This window comes from Artemia sp. Qi Xiang Cuo, chromosome 12 (assembly GCF_049724085.1).
Source record: "Artemia sp. Qi Xiang Cuo chromosome 12, ASM4972408v1, whole genome shotgun sequence".
Lineage (NCBI taxonomy): Eukaryota > Metazoa > Arthropoda > Branchiopoda > Anostraca > Artemiidae > Artemia > Artemia sp. Qi Xiang Cuo.
Genome location: NC_142805.1, coordinates 44,427,858 through 44,434,640, shown reverse-complemented (window position 1 = coordinate 44,434,640; position 6,783 = coordinate 44,427,858).

The window sequence follows — 6,783 nt, the reverse complement described above, 5'->3', positions numbered from 1 at the left end:
GGAGTCTTCTCCTCAAAACTACATCTTCTATCTTGAAATCAACTGCGCTGAATAAAATGGATATCTCAAAATTTTGATTGGATGTCTTTGGGGGAATGATGTGTGGGGGGGCTAGTTGCCCTCCAATAACTTTGACTATGAAGAAGGGAACTATCCCTTTGGATTTCCAATCGAATGAGCCTGTTTTGAAGTTTCTACGACAACGCCTTCTTATAAAAACCTTATATGCCCCCAGGGCATAACCTCAAGCCCTTGCCCTGAGGGTTATGGCGGAGTGTCCTCCGAAAAAGCATATTTTCTATCTGGAAATCAACTAACCTAAGCTGAACAAAATGGCTATATAAAAATTCTGATTGGATATGTTTGGGGGAATGATGGGGCGTGGGGGGCTAGTTGCCCTCCAATCACTTTCAACTATTAAAAGGGGCACTGGTCCTTTAAATTCCCAATCGAATGAGCCTGTTTCGAAGTTTCTACGACAACGCCTTCTATAAAAACCTTATATGCCCCAAAGGGCATAACTTAAAACCCTTGCCCTGAGGGTTGTGGGGGAGTGTCCTCCTCAAAAACATATTTTCTATTGGGAAATCAACTACGCTGAACAAAATGACTATCTCAAAATTTTGATTGGCTGTGTTTGGGGGAGTGATGGGCGTGGGGGGGAGGCTAGTTGCCCTCCAATCACTTTCGACTTTTGAAAAGGCACTAGCCCTTTGAATTTCCAATCGAACGAGCCTGTTTTGAAGTTTCTACGACAATGCCTTCTATAAAAACCGTATATGCCCCCAGGGCATAACTTAAAACCTTTGCCCTGAGGGTTGTGGGGGAGTGTCGTCCTCAAAAATACATCTTTTATCTTGAAATCAACTATGCTGAACAAAATGGCTATCTCAAAATTTTGATTGGATATGTTAGGGGGACTGATGGGCGTGGGGGGGCTAGTTGCCCTCCAATCACTTTTGACTATTAAAAAGGGCACTAACCCTTTGAATTTCCAATCAAATGAGCTTGTTATGAAGTTTCTACGACAACGCCTTCTATAAAAACCTTATATAACCCCAAGGGCATATCTTAAAACCCTTGCCCTGGGAGTTGTGGGGGAGTTTCCTCCTCAAAAACATATTTTTTATCCGGAAATCAACTGGGCTGAACAAAATGGCTATCTAACAATTTTGGTTAGATGTGTTTGGGGGAATAATGGGCAAAGGGGGGGGGTATAGTTGCCCTCCAATCACTTTCGACTAATTAAAAGGGCACTAGCCCTTTGAATTTCCAATCGAGTGAGCCTTTTTTTAAGTTTCTACGACAACGCCTTCTAAAAAAAACCTTACATGCCCCCAGGGCATAACTTAAAACCCTTGCCCTGAGGGTTGTGGGAGAGTCTCCTCCTCAAAAACATATTTTCTATGTTTAAATCAACTACGCTGAACAAAACGGCTATCTCACAATTTTGATATGACGTATTTGGGGGAATGATGGTCGTGGGGAGGGGGGCTAGTTGCTGACCCTTGCCCTGCCCTGAGGGTTGTGGGGGAGTGTCCTCCTCAAAAACATTGTTTCTATCTGGAAATCAGCTACGATGACAAAATATCTATCTCAAAATTTTGATTGGATGTGTTTGGGGGAATGATGGGCGTGGGGGGGGGCTAGTTGCCCTCCAATCACTTTTGACTATTAAAAAGGGCACTAGCTCTTTGAATTTCCAATCAATTGAGCCTGTTTTGAAGCTTCACCGACAACGCCTTCTATGAAAACTTATATGCCCCCAGGGAATAAATTAAAACCCTTGCCCCGAGGGTTGTGGGGGAGTGTCCTCCTCAAAAAGATATTTTCTATCTGGAAATCAGCAACACTGACAAAATGCCTATCTCAAAATTTTGATTGAATATGTTTGGGGGAATGACAGGCGGGGGGGGGGGGGCTAGATGCCCTCCAATCACTTTCGAATATTAAAAAGGGCACTAGCCCTTTGAATTTCAAATCGACTGAGCGTGTTTTGAAGTGTCTACGACAACGCCTTCCATAAAAACCTTATATGCCCCCAGGGCATAACTTAAATCCCTTGCCCTAAGGGTTGTGGGGGAGTTCCTCCTCATAAACATATTTTCTATCTGGAAATCAACTACGCTGAACAAAATGGCTATCTCAGAATTTTGATTGGATGTGTTTGGGGGAATAATGGGCATGGGTGGGGTCTAGTTGCCCTCCAATTTCGACTAATAAAAAGGGCACTAGCCCTTTGAACTTCCAATCGAACGATCCTGTTTTGAAGTTTCTATGACAACGCCTTCTATAAAAACCTTATATGCCCCCAGGGCAAAACTTAAAACCTTTGCCCTGAGGGTTGTGGGGGAGTGTCCTCCTCAAAAACATATTTTCTATCTGGAAATCAACCACGCTGAGCAAAATGACTATCTCACAATTTTGATTGGATGTGTTTGGGTTAATGATGGCGTGGGGGGGGGGTCGAGTTTTCCTCCAATCACTTTCGACTACTAAAAAGGGTACTAGCCCTTTGAATTTCCAATCGAATGAGCCTGTTTTGAAGTTTCTGCGACAACGCCTTCTATAAAAACCTTATGTGCCCCCGGGGCATAACTTAAAACCCTTGCCCCGAAGGTTTTGGGGGAGTGTCCTCCTCAAAAAGATATATTCTATCTGGAAATCAGCTACGCTGACAAAATGCCTATCTCAAAATTTTGATTGAATGTGTTTGGGGGAACGATGGGCGTGGGGGGGCTAGTTGCCCTCTAATCCCTTTCGACTATTAAAAAGGGCACTAGCCCTTTAAATTCCCAATCGAATGAGCCTGTTTCGAAATTTCTACGACAACGCCTTCTATAAAAACCTTATAGGCCCCAAACGGCATAACTTAAAACCTTTGCCCTGAGGTTTGTGGGGGAGTGTCCTCCTCAAAAACATATTTTCTATCTGGAAATCAACTACGCTGAACAAAATGACTATCTCAAAATTTTGATTGGATGTGTTTGGGGGAGTGGTGGGCGGGGGGGGGGGAGGCTAATTGCCCTCCAATCACTTTCGACTTTTAAAAATGGCACTAGCCCTTTGAATTTCCAATCGAATCAGCCTTTTTTGAAGTTTCTAAGACGACGCCTTCTTTAAAAACCTTATATGCCCCCAGGGCTTAACTGAAAACCTTTGCCCTGAGGGTTGCGAGGGAGTTTCCTCCTCAAAAACATACTTTCTATCTGGAAATCAACTAGCCTAAGCTGAACAAAATGGCTATCTCATAATTTTGTTTGGATTTGCTTTGGGGAATGATGGGCGTGGGAGGGGGCTAGTTGCCCTTCAATCAGTTTCGACTATTAAAAAGGGTACTAGCCCTTTGAATTGTCAATCGAATGAGCTTTTTTTGTAGGTTCTATGACAACTCCTTCTATAAAAACCTTATATACCCCCCGGGCATAACTTACAACTCTTGCCCTGAGGGTTGTGGGGGAGTGTCCTCCTCAAAAATGTATTTACTATCCGGAAATCAACTGCGCTGAACAAAATGGCTATCTCACAATTTTGGTTGGATGTGTTTGGGGGGAAAACGGGCGTGGGTGGTCTAGTTGCCCTTCAGTCACTTTCGACCATTAAAAAGGGCACTAGCCCTTTGAATTTCCAATCGAATGAGCCTGTTTTGAAGTTTCTACAACAATGCCTTCTATAAAAACCTTATATGCCCCCAGGGCATGACTTAAAACCCTTGCCCCGTGGGTAGTGGGGGAGTGTCCTCCTCAAAAAACTTTTTTCTATCTGGAAATCAACTACTTTGAACAAAATGGCTATCTCACAATTTTGATTGGATGTGTTTGGGGGAAAGATGAGCACGGGGGGGGGGGGTTAGTTACCCTCCAATCACTTTCGACTATTGAAAAGGGCACTAGCCCTTTGAATTTCCAATCGAATCAGCCTTTTTTGAAGTTTCTACGACAAGGCCTTGTATAAAAACCTTATGTGCCCCCAGGTCATAACTTATAACCCTTGCCGTGAGGGTTGTGGGGGAGTCTTCTCCTCAAAACTACATCTTCTATCTTGAAATCAACTGCGCTGAATAAAATGGATATCTCAAAATTTTGATTGGATGTCTTTGGGGGAATGATGTGTGGGGGGGCTAGTTGCCCTCCAATCACTTTCGACTGTTAAAAAGGGCACTAGCCCTTAGAATTTCCAATCGAATGATCCTGTTTTGAATTTTTTACGACAACGTCTTCTATAAAAACCTTATATGCCCCCCGGGCATAACTTAAAACTCTTGCCCTGAGGGTTGTGGGGGAGTGTCCTCCTCAAAAACATTGTTTCTATCTGGAAATCAGCTACACTGACAAAATACCTATCTCAAACTTTTGATTGGGTGTGTTTGGGGGAATGATGGGCGTGGGGGGGGCTAGTTGCCCTCCAATCACTTTCGACTGTTAAAATGGGCACTAGCTCCTTTAATTCCCAATCAAATGAGCCTGTTTTGAAGCTTCTACGACAACGCCTTCAATAAAAAGCATATATATATATATATATATATATATATATATATATATATATATATATATATATATATATATATATATATATATATATATATATATATATATATATATATATATATATATATATATATATATATATATATGTATCAGTGAAATCAAAATTATTAAGCTGTAATTAAACATTGTAATAAATTAGACGTAATCAAAAACTGTTATTATGTTGTATTTATACGATTTTGTCATATATGTTTTCACTGAGTATAGAAATTATGACTGTTTGTTTAAAGTTTCGATGTCGCTTTTTATTTCCGTCAGAATTTTGTTTTATTTGATAACTGTTTTCAAAAATGAGTAGTAATGAGTCCATTGATTCTGCTACATCCCCTAGGGAAATTAGCATCGAGTTTCTACAACACGCCTATCCCTTTTCCAATAGGATTCTTCCGCAACCCTCTGACGTCAAACATCCCTATCAAATTCCCAGGATAGACCTCTAACGTCACGGTACACCCCCCTGTTTCAATCGCACGTTACACCATGCGACACACCATCCCCTTTAAAGGGTCAGAAATTGGAGCTACCAACCCGTCACACCTGCACATTGTAGTCACCTGTTCTATTAAAAGGAACGCCCTTGTTGAGACTCTGTGACACACCTCTCTGGACTCCAATGACGTCATACAACTTACCCCATTTCAAACAGACAGGTCTAATATGATTGACGCAATTTTGCGTAACCCTACCCTAGGAACCCATGGGGGAATCCCCCATTGTAACGTAAAGACACCCAAAACCCCCAAAGCGTTCTTTCTTCATTATATAAATGGCGCTACACACTTTACGTAATGATTGCGCATCCATCACTGCCAGGTAATACCATTTTGACATTTTTCACCGAAAACCCTCGAGACATTTTCTTTTTCGACGTTTCATTTTTTGCTCTTAACACCTTTCTTATTATTTTCTTAAGTTCTTGCCCCCACCAGGACTCGAAAGGTCATCCTCTTCTAGTGATAAAGCGCCCCAAGCAAGTCGTCCATGAAATTTTTGTCAAAATTTTGTATCTTGAACCATATTCTAAAAAAAATTATTGCATGACACCTGAGATTCTCCATTTTTTGGTACTCGTTAGAACGGTGTGTTTACTGCCAAATTTGATAGACTCCAGGGGACATTTGCTTTCAAGATATTAATAAAGGGGAAATTTGTGTTTTATTTGTGCTAACAGACTAACATCTTAAACACACAGACAATGAAAATAAAAACAAATTTAAAGGCAATAAAACATAAAAAAGACGGCTAAAAAACATAACAAAAAATAAAAGATGAAAACGTCATATTATCATATACGCAGTAAAGAACCATCTATTATAGAAGACTGAGGGCTTCTAGCCTGAAACCTTGGGGGGGGGTGATATTTTATGCAATTTAAACCATACTAAGAGCTTTTAAGGAAATCCCCCTTTTTCATTAAGATAAATTCCCCTCGCCTAGTAGCATTCATTCTCAGAGGATGCATTGATAATAGATGCAGTTTTCTTAGGCGTTATTGTGGCTTATAAAAAAAAAAATAAAGAATAACGTTCCTAATTTAAATAAAGACGAAGGAAGAGGACTCCAGGGGAGGGGAACCGTCTCTTGGGGAGAGGAACCGTTTTCTCTATCACCAGCTCAACACTGTTTTATTTTTTTATCGTTAAACAAAGCGGCAATTTTCAAGCGCACATTTATGGTTATCCTGCCTCCCTCCACTAAGGTACCGATGTGTTTGCCAGTTGCCTCAGAGGAAGTGTCCAGCCCCCTCCCCCCCCCCTCCATACCCTGAGCCGTTTTTCTTAGCGTAGGGTACACTGTCACCAAAATATCAAAACATGTAAAGGCTGGAAATTCTATTTCTAGAAATTCTTGTTCCCACCCACCTCTTGCGTAGTGGGGGAGTGTGAGTTTCTACGGCAAACCTCTAATGTCAGAGCATCCCTGTTTCTAGTGCTCAGCCAGAAGGATTCGTGCATTGAAAAGATTCCCATCCTGGCATAATTCCAACCATTGGTACAATGTTTTTCTGGAATACCCCTGGATTTCTTGTGATCAGGTCTAATAAGAATGACGCAAGTATATCTCGCAAACTAGACTAAAAGGATCCCATGAAACCCCCCTCCCCTGAGCCCTCCATATAAGCAGGTGATTTGTATTAAAAGTGGTGCACATCTTAAGCAAAGATATAGAATACATTGCCCCTCTGTGTTTTAGTATTTTATTGCGATAAGAAACATTAGTTTTTTACTTGATATTT